Source organism: Podarcis melisellensis (assembly GCF_964234715.1).
Source record: "Podarcis melisellensis genome assembly, chromosome: 10".
In the NCBI taxonomy this organism is placed as follows: domain Eukaryota; kingdom Metazoa; phylum Chordata; class Lepidosauria; order Squamata; family Lacertidae; genus Podarcis; species Podarcis melisellensis.
The window spans coordinates 1,110,902-1,127,847 of NC_138542.1; the positions used below are offsets into that span (position 1 = coordinate 1,110,902).

At 42.9% G+C, this 16,946-nt stretch overlaps 1 protein-coding gene across 2 annotated transcripts in view; it reads right to left on the reverse strand.

Moving 5' to 3' along the window:
* Nucleotides 1-15,750, reverse strand: part of RASSF8 (Ras association domain family member 8) — a 100,718-nt gene extending 84,968 nt beyond the window's left edge. The window contains exon 1 of one of the 2 annotated variants that reach the window (XM_081927841.1): nt 15,659-15,750. The gene's annotated coding sequence lies outside the window, so the exon portion shown is untranslated. The remainder of the gene's footprint in view (nt 1-15,658) is intronic. The other variant, XM_081927843.1, reaches the window with a different exon arrangement.
* Between the last annotated feature and the right edge of the window lie 1,196 nt (nt 15,751-16,946).

Below are 16,946 nucleotides of genomic sequence, written 5' to 3' on the forward strand. Positions count from 1 at the left end.
CCATCAACACCACTCCAAACCATGGTTCAACAAGGACTGCATCAGTGCTAAAAATAAGTTCTCATAAACTCATATCAAGTATTTGACTCCAATGCATCTCCAACTGCTCCATTAGACTTCCTCCATCACAAAAAGCGCTATAAGCAATTGTTGGCTTGAAAGAAAAAGGAAGCAGCAAGAAATGACTGGACATGGGTTATCCAGGCAGCCAAACCCAGTAATCTTTCAACTTTCAAACTTGCTGGTAGTACAAGTTTTATAATGAAGTCTTAAGGTACTGTGGGCTGACATTATGAAATAAAAATGTCATGTACAGACATTTCATCAGACACAAAAGTGTTAACTTCAGCTAGCAGACTCAGAAACAGAGGAATGACGGGGTTTCTTTTTTCTTTTTCTTTTTACATTTCATGATCATTTGACTATTTGTTCACAATTTGTGACACGTGTGCAAAGATTGTTATTTGATTCAACTCTCAGATTCACATGACAACAACAGGGAAGAGGGGGAATGTAATTGAACTTTAAACAAGAATCTGGAAGTCCAGAAATTTATGATTCACATGAACTAAACCCCTTTTTAAAACACATTTTCCCCAGGCAGTCCAGCATTCCTAAAACTTTTTCAAAAGCTGGTACAGGGGTAAGCTGCAATTTATGAAGTTGCAGTATATGCTGAACATTTACCTACAGCTTACGTGGATTTGGCAACTCAGAGAAACAAAATCCTATGCTTTAGTCCACTAATGCTCAACCTAGTTTCAAGATAAAAGTGAATCTGTTTTTCCTCAGTGCAGATAATCTCTTAATTATTCTATACAAATATAGAGGGATGGAAACCCCTGCAAAAACTTTTCCTCTCAGATGCCACTTTGCCCTAAAGTCATTTTGAAGTCAACTAAAGCACTACACAAACAAAAAAAAGTACCAGTAACTATCAGTCTAAAGAAGTGTCACTAATTCCACGGTCCAACAGCTCTTACTGTCAGGAGGTTCTTCCTAATGTTTAGGTGGAATCTTCTTTCTTGTAGTTTGGATCCATTGCTCCGTGTCCGCTTCTCTGGAGCAGCAGAAAACAACCTTTCTCCCTCCTCTATGTGACATCCTTTTATATATTTGAACATGGCTATCATATCACCCCTTAACCTCCTCTTCTCCAGGCTAAACATGCCCAGCTCCCTTAGCCGTTCCTCATAAGGCATCGTTTCCAGGCCTTTGACCATTTTGGTTGCCCTCCTCTGGACACGTTCCAGTTTGTCAGTGTCCTTCTTGAACTGTGGTGCCCAGAACTGGACACAGTACTCCAGGTGAGGTCTGACCAGAGCAGAATACAGTGGCACTATTACTTCCCTTGATCTAGATGCTATACTCCTATTGATACAGCCCAGAATTGCATTGGCTTTTTTAGCTGCCGCGTCACACTGTTGGCTCATGTCAAGTTTGTGGTCAACCAAGACTCCTAGATCCTTTTCACATGTACTGCTCTCAAGCCAGGTGTCACCCATCTTGTATTTGTGCCTCTCGTTTTTTGGTTTTTTTTGCCCAAGTGCAATACTTTACATTTCTCCCTGTTAAAATTCATCTTGTTTTGGCCCAGTTCTCTAATCTGTCAAGGTCGTTTTGAAGTGTGATCCTGTCCTCTGGGGTATTAGCCACCCCTCCCAGTTTGGTGTCATCTGCAAATTTGATCAGGATGCCCTTGAGTCCATCATCCAAGTCGTTGATAAAGATGTTGAATAAGACCGGGCCCAAGACAGAACCTTGTGGCACCCCACTAGTCACTCTTCTCCAGGATGAAGAGGAACATTGATGAGACCCTTTGGGTTCGGTCAGTCAGCCAGTTACAAATCCACTGAGTGGTAGCATAGTCAAGACCACATTTTACCAGCTTCTTTACAAGAATATCATGGGGCACCTTGTCAAATGCCTTGCTGAAATCAAGGTAGGCTACATCCACTGCGTTCCCTTCATCTACCAGGCTTGTAATTCTGTCAAAAAACAAGATGAGCTTAGTCTGACATGACTTATTTTTCAGAAATCCATGCTGACTATTGGTGATCACAGCATTCCTTTCTAGGTGCTCACAGACTGTTTGCTTAATGATTTGCTCCAGAATCTTCCCTGGTATTGATGTCAGACTGACCGGGCGGTAATTATTTGGGTCCTCTCTTTTCCCCTTTTTGAAAATAGGGACATTTGCCCTCCTCCAGTCTGCTGCGACTTCGCCTGTTCTCCAGGAATTCTCAAAGATGACTGCCAGTGGTTCTGAGATCACATCTTTTAGCATTACTGTCCATGGAATCTCACCCAGCACTTCCCTAAGTTTTATGAAGTCAGCTTTCTTAAAGTCAAGAAATTGAGTCCTAGTATGCTTGGCTGCTCCTTTCCGCTGTATAGTAAACTTCAGAAGAGCATGATCACTCGTGCCTAATGATCCTTCCACTTCTACCCCAGTAACCAGGTCATCAACATTGGTTAGGACCAGATCTAAAATGGCTGTTCCTCTTGTTGCTTCTCCCACTTTCTGGACAATGAAGTTGTCTGCAAGGCCAGTGAGGAATCTGTTTGACCTTATGCTCTTGGCTGAGTTGACATCCAACAAATATCCGGGTAACTGAAGTACCCCATTACTACTATCTCCCTTCCTTTTGCATGCTTGGCCATCTGTTCCAGGAAGGCATCTATGTCCTCCGTTTGGCTTGGGGATCTATAGTAAACTCCCACAATGAGGTCACTGTTATTCTTCTCTCCCTTAATTGTGACCCAAATGCTCTCACTTTGGCTTAGAGGTTCTAAATCTTGGATCTCTTCACAGGTATACACATCCCTGACACATAACGCCACTCCTCCTCCTTTCTTGTCTGGTCTGTTTTATTGAAATAGATTGTATCCATTCATAAATTCCATTTATACACATGAATAAATGAACTAAGCGATGACCAATGTGTAAAAAAAATAAAATCTTACTCAATGGGAACAATTTTGTATATTTGTTTGTAAATGTTGTATAGTGTTGCAGAATCATCTATGTTATCCGTGATTTTGAGTGCTGTTATACTGCCAGTGTTTAAACTGGGAAGGAACCATTATGGAGATCTAGTAAAATACCTACATTCACCGCTGAATTTAACAAGACTTACAAGGAACCTATAACTGTGGTTCTTTGAGTGGTCATCTGTGCCATCATGAGTATGAGTTTTGTGCCTGCACAGTGTCAGGTTCAAAACGTTATTGAGCTAAGCAGTAAAAATTTGTCAAAATCCTGCTCATAAACTTCACAATAAAGACCTAGGAGTATAGTTCCAGCCTTGCTACCTGTGCACGACAGTTTCAATAGCAACTTTCATTTGGCACTGCTTCTGAGGAAAGCCTCTTTTTCTCGTCATCTTTTTTTCATTCTGTATACTTTCTCTTTCTTTGCATTTTAAAATTTTTGATCATTACTACACCTAGTAAACTGGCTAAAATGTATAAGGAAATTTCTAATAATTGTTGTTAATGCCAACAAGCAGATGAACCCTTTTTCAAATGTGGTGCAATTGTAGGAAGGCAAGGGCATTTGGGGAAATGATATATGATAAGATTAAAAAGATGTTTAAAGTGATGATAGTAACCCTATATGAAGCTTTCCTTTTAGAGATTATAGGGACAGAAAGTCCCAAAATGGTTGATTAAATTGTTTACACTTCCAGAGTTAATGCTAGATACATTACTTGTATTAAATGAGTCACCACAGCTGCTAGAGGGCCATGAAAATGTGTGTCCCAGGCTTTTTAGACTTGGTCTACCCATATACTATCTGAAACCAATGGGGCACTTGGGTTGTCAGATGTGAAATATACTGGCATCATTTTCAGCTCTCCTGCCCACTGCACAGTCATAATATGCTTTTAACATTCCTAATGCTGTGACTACAGAAACACCTGCTTGAAAAGCAGCTCACTTATGTCCCTCACACCCCTTGTTCAAGGGAACACTTCCGATCTGCAGATACAAAAAAATTCTGAGTAACCAATTGTTTTCCTGTTTCCATATATCATGTCTTTGAATACTGCTGCTACTACTAATACTAATACTACTAATCACATAACTCCTCCTTAGGTATGTATCCATTAGCAGCTTAAAACGCAACTAGGTTGTTCTCTTCCCACTTTGCATTTCAAGATTTATTTGTGCCTTGCTGTGCACACCAGAGAGGGGGCAAGGTTGTCTTCAACCGGTGCATGTTACCTGTTTTCCTTCTCTCACCCCGCCCCACATAGTCATTGAGGAGTTCTAGGAGGGGGCTGTCTCAAATGTACATACTTAGCTTAAGTTTTCTAGTTGAACTGAAGCTGGTTGGAGGAAAAGTGCATCAAACAGTTGTACTTTGCAAGAAACGACACCACTGACATGCATTGTGGCTGCAGCTTCAAAAACTAAGAGTGGGAGTGCAAATGGCAATTTATACAGGGCCTAATATTAAAATAACTTCCTCCAAAATAGTTCAAATTAATGATGATCAAAATGATCATTAAAATGATTGCAAATTTTGGACAAGATGGACTGTTTCAAGAAGTGGCAGAAAGATATTTCTAGATTTGTCTGGCAGGGCAAGAAGCCCAGAATAAAATTTAAAATACTAACTGACGCAAAGGAAAGAGGTGGATTTGCCCTGCCAGACTTTAAACTTTACTATGAATCAGCAGCATTCTGCTGGTTGAAAGACTGGCTGCTTCTTGAGAACACAGACATTTTGGACTTAGAAGGTTTCAACAATGTTTTTGGGTGGCATGCATATTTTGTGGTACGACAAGGTTAAAGCACATAAAGCATTTAAAAACCATATTGTCAGGAAAGCATTGTTTAATGTCTGGATAAGATACAAAGACTTACTGGAAAATAAAACCCCAAGGTGGTTGTCACCAATTGAAGCAAAGGCTCAGAAAAAGCTCAATATGGAGGCCAAATGGCCGAAATATTGGGAAATATTGGAACAAGATGGAGACAAATTGAAATTGCAGAGTTTTGAGAAACTAAAAGATAAAGTGTGAGACTGGCTTCATTATTATAAAATAAGAGAGGCCTACAATTTGGACAAAAAAAATGGCTTCCAGGTGGAAAAATCAAAATTGGAAACAGAACTGTTAGATCCCAAAACTAAGATACTTTCAAGAAAGTATAACTTGCTGTTAAAATGGAATACACAGGATGAAACGGTTAAATCTGCTATGATTAAATGGGCACAAGACATTGGTCATAATATTATGTTTGCTGACTGGGAACAGTTGTGGACCACTGGTATGAAATTTACGGCATGTAATGCCTTGAGAGAGAATATTATGAAAATGATATACAGGTGGTACATGACATCAGTCAAGCTCGCAAAAATATATCATTTGCCTGATAATAAGTGTTGGAAATGTAAAGAGAATGAAGGTACATTCTTTCACCTTTGGTGGACGTGCCCAAAGATTAAGGCTTTCTGGGAGATGATCTATAATGAAATGAAAAAAGTATTTAAATATACCTTTCTGAAGAAACCAGAGGCCTTTCTCCTGGGCATAGTCGGCCAATTGGTGCCAAAGAAGGATAGAACTTTATTTATGTATGCAACAACAGCAGCAGCAAGAGTACTTATTGCAAAGTATTGGAAGACACAAGATCTACCCACCCTGGAAGAGTGGCAGATGAAGGTGATGGACTATATGGAATTAGCGGAAATGACTGGCAGAATCCGAGACCTGGGAGAAGAGTTGGTGGAAGAAGATTGGAAGAAATTTAAAGACTATCTGCAGAAACACTGTAAAATTAATGAATGTTAAAATGACGTTGGATTGAGAATAAGTGGCATTAGCAACAAAGTTAACAAGAATATGCAAAAATGAATTGATAATGGATGAAAATATAGAGTTATAAAATGAGATGATATAGAGTTAAGATAAATGAAAGAGGGTAAGGATTTGCTGATTTGATTATGTAAATGGGAATACAAGAAGGGGAGGTGTGAGGAGGTCAAAGAAACAAGCGAATGAGTTAAAAGTTATGAAAAACGGATTTGTTTTTTAATTTTTTCTTATTTTCTTTTTGTATTTTGTATGTTGTATCTTTAATTTTTTCTTTTTTCTGTTTCTTTTTTCATGTATTTTTTGTATTCATATTTCTGGAAAACTTTAATAAATATTTCTTAAAAAACAAAAAAACAAAATGATCATTAAAATGATAAAAAATTGACTGTTCAACTACTTTAATTCACTTCAAATTATAACAAGGACTGTAGGGATGCTGTGAAGACCATACTCTTATGAAGAACATCTTCCCTTCTAAACGTAAGCACTTCTCAGTAAAGCACATCTCAACTTTTAAAATTTTGCTTCTGTTTTATACTAGTCCTATTCATTCAACGAGGCTGAACAACCACAGACATTTGTTCATTAAAAATAAAGTAACTTCAAGACGCTGGAGATCTTTCAACTAGGATAATTTGGAAGTTTGGATCTCAAAAGGCATGGGGCTTGATACATGCGACAAACCACCTTAAAATGTGAACACTGTATAGGAAAGAGAAGACCACAAATCAAAATGTTTATTCGGCTTTACGCCCATCATGAAACACAACACAACAAAACAAATCAAATAAAACTGCGGACTCGTACAAACCACAAGTAGTATAACACAGTTCACAACTCACAAGGAGAGATATTAGCCATTCATAAGAAAAGTTTAAGATTATAATTAAAAATTTAAAAATTTTAGGCACTACACTAAACTACACTATCTAATGTCATTATAGAAAATTCTTATAACTATCAATAATCAGCTAACATTCCATTCCGTCTCTTGTACGAGAGGACGGCTGTTAGGAATTTGGCAACCTGTAGGGTAATATAAGGATCCACATCTTGAAGAACCCAGGCAAGCTGTAGGTCTACTGGTTTGTCAGCCATAGGCTGGATTATGGAGTTTAGTATACTAGCATGGACTGAACTGTACAAAGGGCAGATAAACATAACATGATGTAGAGATTCAGATGTTTTCATTTCACAAGCACACATTGAAGGGACTTGGCCCTTAGCGAATCTATGTGTCAGCACGTTTGTTGGAAAGACATTGAACCTAGCTCTAATGAAGGCATATCGGTGAGACGCGGCCATAAGCGATGTTAAGTAGGACGGAGCGCGATAGATAGGGGTTATGCCGAAATTTAACGGCGAGCAGGCTCCACCAACAGCTACGAAATTTTGGAATAGCTCCGCATCATCCAGCCTTTGATTTATACACCTTTTTGCCACATTTAGATCCAATTTGAGCAATTCCGTGGGCGAGATCTCATAGGACAGCAATTTGGCATGGATTTTTCCTGACCACAAATTTGTGAAGTCATCCCGCCACATGCATTGAATGAGATAGTGGTTCAGGAGTTTATGCCATAGGGATATCCAATAAATCAAAACTCTCCTCCATATAACTCCACTGAGGGGATCTTCATTTCTAAGCGAATAGCCGCATTACTTACGCATGTTGGTAATTTTAGAAGTCAGCGTAAGAATTGGCTTTGGAGTGACTCTAAAGGTGAGAGGTTTGCAAAGGCAGCCCATAAAGGTGCAGCATAGGCCATTGTGGCCATCACTTTGATGCTATACACTTTCAAGGCCACAGGGATGAATAAGGCCCCCTCAGAGTAGAAAAAACGGAGGAGGGAGTGTGATAGGGCTTTTGTCTTGTTTTGAAGATATTCAACGTGCGCTTTCCACCCTAAATTATATTGAAAATAAATTCCTAAATATTTAAATATATGTACTTGTTCGATTTTCGTGCCCTCCAGTTTCCATGAATAAAGTTTTCGACTCCTTGAAAATATCAGTACTTTGGACTTGGTGTGGTTGATAGACAGATGGTTAGAATGACAATATGTCGCAAAAATCTTTAGTGCCCTCCTTAAACCCACTCTGGAGTAAGAGAGTAGTACCGCATCATCTGCATAGAGAAGTAAAGGACAACGGTAATCTGCTATACGAGGGGTGTGGATAAATTTTTGTGAGACGGCTAATGGGTTCCTCATATCACTGATAAATAAGTTAAAAAGAAGAGGCGCTAAAATACAACCCTGGCGTACACCCTTATTTACTGGCACTGGGTTTGTCAGGTCTCCAGCAGGGGATAATCTCACCCTGGCCACGGACCCGGCATGAAGTTGGGAGATAAGCCACAGGAGCCTTCTATCTATTCCCCAACAGAAAAGGTTATCCCATAGTAATTTCCTCAGAATACTATCAAACGCAGCTTTCAAATCTATGAAAGCTGCGCAAAGTTGGCCCCATTGCGGTGTCGAGTATTTCCGGGCTAAGTGATAAAGAATAATTGCCTGGTCTGTTGTGGATCGGTTTGATCTAAATCCAGCTTGCTCATGTCCAATCAGGTCAGCCTCAACTGACCACTTCATCAACCTTGCCAGCAAAAAACGGACATATATTTTCCCAATGGACAATAGCAGACTGATATTCCGATAATTCCCTGGGTCACCGGGAGGGCCTTTTTTGTAGATAGGAATTATAATGGCCTCCTTCCACATTCCTGGTATTAAGCCCGTGGCACCACCTTTTCTGTAACATGGTTTGATTTTATTCAATATGCACAATCCATTGAATACGGCTTTTGCCAACCAAGAACACACAGAACACCGTGGAATGGTACTTTCAATTAATCACTTTATTGATTAAGAGACATCACCTTGCCAACTCCCTTCCCTAAGCACATGCTTGAGTGGTATGTGTGCAACCCCACTCACCCCACCATGCAACCGACTATTTGAAAATGCTAACACAAGAATAATGTCACAGCAAGTCTAAAGGTTAACCAGCTGACGAGCTGGCTAAGTATCAGCTTCAAAAACGGGCATGTACAAATTTACCTCTCACCTTTAACTCATTTTTGTAAAGAGTGCACTTTTTGCCAATGAGCATTACACTAAGCAGCAAATACTTTTTTTGTTTTGTTTCAAGGTTCTGAAACTTGAGGTGCACATTAGACTTGAGTAAATACGGCAACCCTCCTCCAATGGTTGAGACATCCTGAAAACCTCAGCAAACAGGTGGATCCAAATGGGTGAAGGCCCCATGCCTGTTGGGGTTTTATAGGCCAATGTCAGCAGTTTCAACTGTGCTCAGAGCAAACTCAAATTAAGTGCATATCTTTAATTTGCCTTATTGGATTAGGTGTTTGGAATCTGAATAGAGAAAGAGGCAGCAGCAAACACTCAAACCCCAAGTCCAATACTCCTGTACACACTGGCTCCTCTTCCATCTTTGCATGCTGAACATGAAGATCTGAAGGTAGATTCTAACAGTCTTCAACTGACAATCCTCCTACTGTAGTAGCCTATTTAGAACTAAGTCAGACCATGGCTTCAAGCACATGCATGCACTCTCAGGGAGGAGATTGCAACCCCATCGTGTTCTTCTGCATCATGTTGAGCTAAACCATGGCTTTGCTTAGCATATTGCCAAAACCTAGGCTTGTGGTTTAGTTCTCTCCAGACTAACCATGGGCTGTAAAACAAACCCTGGCTTAGTGTAACATGTGAAGCAGGCATGTCACTTCTCATCATTTGTTCACACCCCTTGGAATTAATGTCAAGCCCAATGTGGCAATCCTACAGTACCTATAGAAAGCTGCAAGTTCATAAAAAGCCAGGCAATATTTTTAGCAAAAAGAAAATACTTCCACTGAATATAAGCAGAAGCAGGTTATGTTCAAAACAAAAGCCAACCATGACACAGGTGGAGAGTTGCAATATTAAACAAAGTGTTACTGAACTATTCCTTAAGAGACTAAGTGCAGCATACAGGCTAAATCTGGGGTGAGGAACCTCTGGCTCGCGGGCCAATCATGGCCAGGCAGGAGCCCCAATTTGGCCTGCAAGGCAGTTTCCCCCAAACCATGTCCACTTGCCTATCAGTTGACACCACTAATTTGGCACTGGCTGCTTGATGCTGTTCCCAGGAGGCAACAAGATTGTGTGGCCAAGGCAGCAGGATTTAATTCCTGCTCATCAGCTGAGCATGGGGGAAAGCACCCTTTGAAACAGCTTGCAAAGAGGCTTTTGCAAAAGGCTATCCTAAACCCTTATTTTTCCCTAAATAAGGTTTCCCTAATTCCCCATTAAGTTCCCCCCTCAAATTCCTGATATCAGGGGATATTATGGAGAAAGGGGGTGACTTAGAAAAGCTTTTTCTTCTTTTCTTTCCTCTGGGAGGGGGGCTTTTTCTCCTTTGCCAGGAATTTGATACCCACCTGTCAAATTTGGCCCATGATGCTGACCCTGATAAGGATATGGCCATTGGAGCCAAAACACACTTTCCTTTTTTTAAAGAAGAAGAAGAGTTTGGATTTGATATCCCATCCCGCCTTTCACTCCCTTTAAGGAGTCTCAAAGCGGCTAACATTCTCCTTTCCCTTCCTCCCCCACAACAAACACTCTGAGATGAGTGGGGCTGAGAGACTTCAGAGAAGTGGGACTGGCCCAAGGTCACCCAGCAGCTGCAGGTGGAGGAGTGGAGACGCGAACCCCGTTCACCCGATTACGAGACTACCGCTCTTAGCCACTATACCACACTGGCTCTCCTTTCCGTGCCAGCTTTCCCTTTCCTATAAAAGCCCAGCCCCCTTCCTCCACAGGGTGGGGAGAAGCCAGGAAGAGGAGAGGAGGAGGTGCTGCCGCAGTGTGTGTGAGGGAGGGGGGAATTGCGGGGGGAAATGGCGCCATTTTTTAAAAAATGGTGATCGCACCAATCCAAGCAGTGACTCCAGAACCGTCCGCGGGCTGGATCCAGAGGGCAATTGGGCCTGATCCAGCCCGCAGACCTGAGTTCCCCTGAGTCAGATGAATTATAACATTCCAGGATGCAGAATAAACTCTTAGCAAAATATAATTCCTCTCATTTACTTCACAACAGCTCTCACTAGAAAGTAAAACGAGCTTAAGTGGTCCTCAAACCAATGATCCATCTCCAGATATGGCTTTGTAGCCTTATCTGGATGCTTGAACTATCAGAAGCTGTTCAAGCAAAGTACTTCAACAGCACAGATCAATGAAACTAAAACCTCTTTTTCTGTTGCCACAGTTCCCCTTTCACAGTCTTCCTTTGAAGTCTATACTACTGAAAAATCAACAACAGCTGAAGAACATGTGCTATCATACAACTCTGAATAAAACAACAATATTGCACAGCATGATGCTTTGTTTAGTAATCCCGGATTATAGAAAGCATTACAGTTTCTTTTGTTGAAAACAATCCTGTTTTTGAGTACCTTATTGGAGTAAACAAGAAAACTAATTTTGAAAACTGTATGTTAAGATTAGAATTACTAAGTACCTTGTTTAATGCACCAATCCATTCCACACTATGGTTCTCAAGGTTTACAGACAAACATTTTTAGTGCATAAGTGTTCAGAGTCCTTATATCAGCAGTCTTTACCAGGCCATATAATAAGGAAGATCTGCATGATGCACCCTCATGTTGCAATGGGGGGGTAGGATTGCCGAGGCTAAAAGAACAGAGGGCTTCCTAAGGCCATCTAACCAGTGTTAGAAACTGGACAGAAAAGTCATTTGTCACATGGCTCTTGGAATGTAGGTTATGGGCACAAAAACATAATGGCTAGTCACCATTTCGCATCCCCACTCCCAGTTCAGTGGCACTTTCTATTTATTTTTCTGAAACGCAGGAAGTAATTCATAATTTACACTGTGACACATGGTTAATATCACATTTTTAATAGTAATTCTTAATTGGACACCACAAACATAAATGGGGTTCAGCCCCTGCAATAGCAGCCAAAACCACAAGTCATTTGAATAATTAATACAGTGTTGCCCCGCAAGACAAACGCCTCGCAAGACGGAAAACCCGCTAGACGAAAGGATTTTCCGTTTTGGAGGCGCTTCGCAAAACGAATTTCCCTATGGGCTTGCTTCACAAGACGAAAATGTCTTGCGAGTTCCTGCGTTTTTTTCCCCCTCCCCCCTTTTCCTAAGCCGCTAAGCCGCTTATCAGCTGATCGCTAAAAGCCGCTAAACCGCTAATAGCGCTAAGCTGTCAATGGGCTTGCTTTGCAAGACAAAAAAACCGCTATACGAAGAGCCTCATGGAACGGATTAATTTTGTCTTGTGAGGCACCACTGTATTTACAAATACTGGGTGTTGGTGTGGTATACTATATGTGTTATGTAATGTATTGTGCTAGATTTGAAGTTACATGTTTGGGGTGGGGAGGAGAGGCAAAGCGGTGCATGGAAGGCAGCAGCCAGCAATCCAGCAGCAAGCTCATTGGTGGGGGGGGGAGGCAAAACAGCACTTAAGCGTTGGAAAGCAGCAACTTTGGAGTCAGGCGGGAAGGCATTTCTGCTCCCATGCCCTCAGCGGCAGCTTGGCGTCTCGTGCTGCTGCGAGGGAAGTGGCAAATGTTATAAATATAATTTTATTAACAGGCCAACCAAATCACATTAATTCCAAATCACATTAGTTCCAAATTATACAGCCAGATTTTTAAAATTTTGTTGGGGGTACCCATACTTCAAGCTCCGAAAGGGATCCAAACATCACTCTTGCTGCTGCTTTAATTAAACAGTTCTATCCAGTTCTGTCCAGATAGTCTCTTTGTTATTTTCCTCATCTTCTTGTTGTTATCATATATTCCTTTCTTTGTGATCTCTGATAATCTTCACAAGCGGGTTGAAAACAAACATCTCCTGTGTGGGTTTTACACTCTCCAAGAGTCATATCGCATAAAGGACAGACGCCATTTCCACACCTCTGTAAAGAACATTCCCACAGCCTGTCCGTTGATTTCCACAGGCTTGCCAATCTCAGGGGCCCTGCCAGGTCAGGATCACATTCCAATAAGCATACATTCACATTCCGATGACCCTGGTTCTCCTCCCCCTTGTCCTCCTATGGGCAAGCCTGTCTTAACGAAACTCCATTTGTAACTGCATCATAAAACTTTATTTCCATTCCCTGATGTTTCCACCAGTCCTCTCTTTGATCAGTAATTCATTTCCACACAGTTCTTGATCTCCTGCTTGTGATTAGTAATTTGCAACGATTCTTCTTTCTGGAGGGGAGGGTTATTGGTACTCACTTAAGACAAAAAAAGAAAAGTTTTTTCCTCCCCCCTTCCATTTCACTCCAACATGCCAATCTTTTAATGATGATTCTTCACTTGATTTATTGTGCAGCCCGTCGCTCCGATCGCAGAGATCCCATTAATCAGCAGTCTTTACTCCCGATCTTCACTTGATGTATGTGCATTAGCTTCTTTCCAATTATATATTTCCAATTATATATTTCGAGCTAATGTGAACCAGTGCGCGATTAGAGACAGCGTCAGGGAGAGCCAACCTCACCTGAGGGCTTTGTGCCAAGTGCCCACACCCCCTTCTTTCGAATCCGGGGGTGAATTATGGACACAGCTGGCAAGGCAGTCCCCCCCAATTCCCTTGGGGGGGGCAAGGGAGGCTGCATACTTCCATATCAGCCTCTTAATTACCTCATGTGGGTCGGAGAGATGTTATTGTCGGCCATCTTCCAATGCGCCCCTTGGTGGCCCCCGGAAGTGGCAATTGTTAATGTACATTACAAACATAAATGGGGCTCAGCCTCAGCATTAGACATTATAAGTCATTTGAAAATTTAATATTTATAAATACCAGTGTATATATACGTATATACTTTTAGGACCATATATTATGTTGCCACTTCAGCAACTGCAGTCACAGTTAAACATGTCTATTATATCAAAATTCTAGGAAGAACAGACCTAGAAGCACAATCCTAACCATTTCTACACAGAAATAGATCCCACTGAATTCAAAAGGACTTGCTGCCAGGCAAATGGGATTGGGATCGCAACCTAATTCATTATTTTTTAGCAACACCTCCCCAGCAGCATGCTTATGAACACTCCATTCGCAAGATGACATTTTTTGCAGGACTGCCTGTACAATCCTGTTATATGAAAGGTTGTGGGATGCCACATTTTGGAGACCTTCCTTTTAATATCCAGAATTTGAGAATCTCTTAAAACATTAAAATAATACTGTAAACATCACCCTCCCTCTCCCACTTGATGGCTGTCATGTCCACTCAAGAGTGTGGATAAACAAGGTGTCAGACGTACGCTACTGTGGCATAAACGAAATGAACATTTGTAGGCTAGTCTACAAATGGGAGTGTGCATCCCCAATCAATACCTCATGTGGATATTATTGGGCACAAATATTACCTCAGTCTGGAAATGGGCCAGAAAACTTTCAGTTTCACAATCTTATTTATATGAACTCCAGAAAACATCAATTTGCCCTACAAATGTGTGTGTAAATGGCAGAAATGGCAACCTCAGATTAATCTGTGAAACAGACAGCAGCACTACCCAAAACAAAACCAGATTTTTGCAGATTATATACTGGAAGAGAGCAAGCTATTCCACTGCTAGCCCAATTCAAGTCCACAAACATACACATTTTCTGCATAAATTGGCCAAATTAGAAAGCTTCAACCCTTGATAGAACAAGCGCAAAAGCATTCTATTACAATCATCTGAAAACTCTGGTGCCCAAATCAATGGACAGAGATTTATTTACTGTCTCTTCACAGTCCAATGAGCATTCAATTCTAACTAGCAGTGATGCTGCCAAAACTGGGTAAAACCACAAGTCAGACTTTGTAACTCTGCAGCTCAGGCAGACAGCATGGTTTGGTCAGGGATGCATTTATTTTCCTTCAACATTCCTGCCCTCAACCCTCCCATTTTTGCACAGGCATGTTATCTCTTCTGCCATCCAATGCAGGATGTGACAAGTGTTAAATCTTCCGAAAGTGTCCTCCCCAATATTGCATTTTCATTTATAAACATTACTCAAACCCATAAGCAATAGTAACTTGCAATTTAGCAAAAGCTCTGCTGACGTTATCAAAATGACATGGAAACGCTTAACTGCACAGCACAGGATTAGGAGTTTTGAAACACACATAAGGCAACTGTGTACCATTATCAGTGACTCATAGGAACAGTCACCACAGACCTTTAGAAAGGAGCTTGCTGCTGCTGCTGCTGCTGCTGCTGCTGCTGCATGGACCAACAAACCAAAACCCATCCGTTCAACGCCTTCTACTGTGAGACTAAACTAGACTGAGTCAAACCTTCCTATTAAAAAACAACCCTGAGCCACTCCTGCAGCGGCAAAGTTGATTTATTCCCCTCGGCTGGATCCCAGGCGTGCTTTCTACCCCGTTCTGCAGAGCTCGTCTTTCCTCACTGCACAAGCTCTCCACTTCGCAGAGGAGAGGAGGGGGCAAGGCGGTAGTGCACTTATACTTGAGGGGGGGTTTTTTAACGCTACAGAGCAGCGACCCTCTCGACGCGCCAGGACCGAAAGAGCAGCCTGCCGCGTCGACGCAGCCCGAGTCCCAGCCCAGGCGCGCGGCCCGGGGAGGCGCCCCCTCAACTCGGACGAGAGCGGGCGGGAGGGAGGGCGCAGAACGGAAGAGGGCAAGGCGTCGGGCTCGGGGAGAGGAGACGCTGCGGGGAAGGGAGGGGGGCCGCGGAAGGAGCCCGGCCTGGCCGGGCGGGGGGGGGGCGCCGGGACAGTGGCCCAACTCGCAAGTTCCGACTTACAGCCTTTCTGCAGCAGACTCCAGCCCGGCCGGGGATCCACCTCGGGAGCACTGCAGCCGCCGCCGCCTCTCCGCGCCACGCGCCTCCGCCCCGGGCGCGCTCCGCAGGCAGTCCCCGCGGCGGGCGCCGAAGTTCGCGTCTCCTTCCTCCGGCAGCCCCGGGCGCCGCCGAGCCGCCCCTCTCCCCTCCCCCGGCCGGGGCGGAGCTCCTCCTCCCGCGCCCCTCGGCGCCGCTGCTGCGCCGCCCGCCCCCTCGCTCTGGGCGCGCGCGGCTGCTGCTCCGCCAGAGATGCTGCGTAACGGAACTGGGAGGCGAGCACGGCATTGTGGGAGCCCGGCAAGCGGCGGCCCGGGGAGGGCCCGTCCGCACGACGCCTCGGCGCGGCCCGCTTCGGCGCGGCTTCGCACGTGCCGCGGATGCGTGACGCAGAGCGCGCCCCCTGCAGCTCGGCCGGCAGAACTTGGGGCGCCTCGGCCCGCGCTGGCCTCGCAGGGCAGCCCGTCCGGCGCGGGTCCCGGGAAGCCTTGCTTACCCTGCGGGAGTTTTGTGAGGCCAGGTCAACTGCACATGCAGCACACATGTGGTTTGCGTCATGTTCCACCTTCCAAAATGAGTCCGAGGATGGAGAAGTCCAGGAGGGGGGCGTGTCTGGCCCCGATCAAGTAAAACGATAAGCATACTTAACTAACTGACCAATCACGTCGGTTCTCCCCCCCCCCCAACAAAAATTCTGGCTACGCCCATGGTGGGTCCTATTAATTACAAAGGTAAACCAGGTGTGAGCTTTTCACGTTTGAAGTCACAATGGAAATATGTGTCCCACGAGTTATATTCCTTTTTACTTTAAAAAATACCTAACATGGGTTCAACATGTTAGGTACTGCTAAATAGGAAAGGTACTACTGAAGCAGGAGAAAATCTGCTAGAAACAGGTATTATTCACTTATAAACTATTATTATTATTATTATTTATTTCCACTTTGCAAACATTAACTTTTTAACTATTTCCTGTACTGCCCTGAGGGTAAATTTGTAAGTGTGGGAGAATTGTTCTGTCATTCAAGTTCAAAATGTGCAGTGACATTCAGTCTGGATATAAGCTTATAGTTTTTAGCTCTTGAATGTGGGCAGATTTAACTTGTATTGCATGAAAAACTCAACATGTACTACAAAGCAGAACAGTGGTTACATGAAAGGAGACTATCACCACAACCCATCTGAAAATTTTATTCATGCCCTCTGCCTTAATCCACTGGTCTTCAACTGGTGGGTCATGATCTGCAATTAG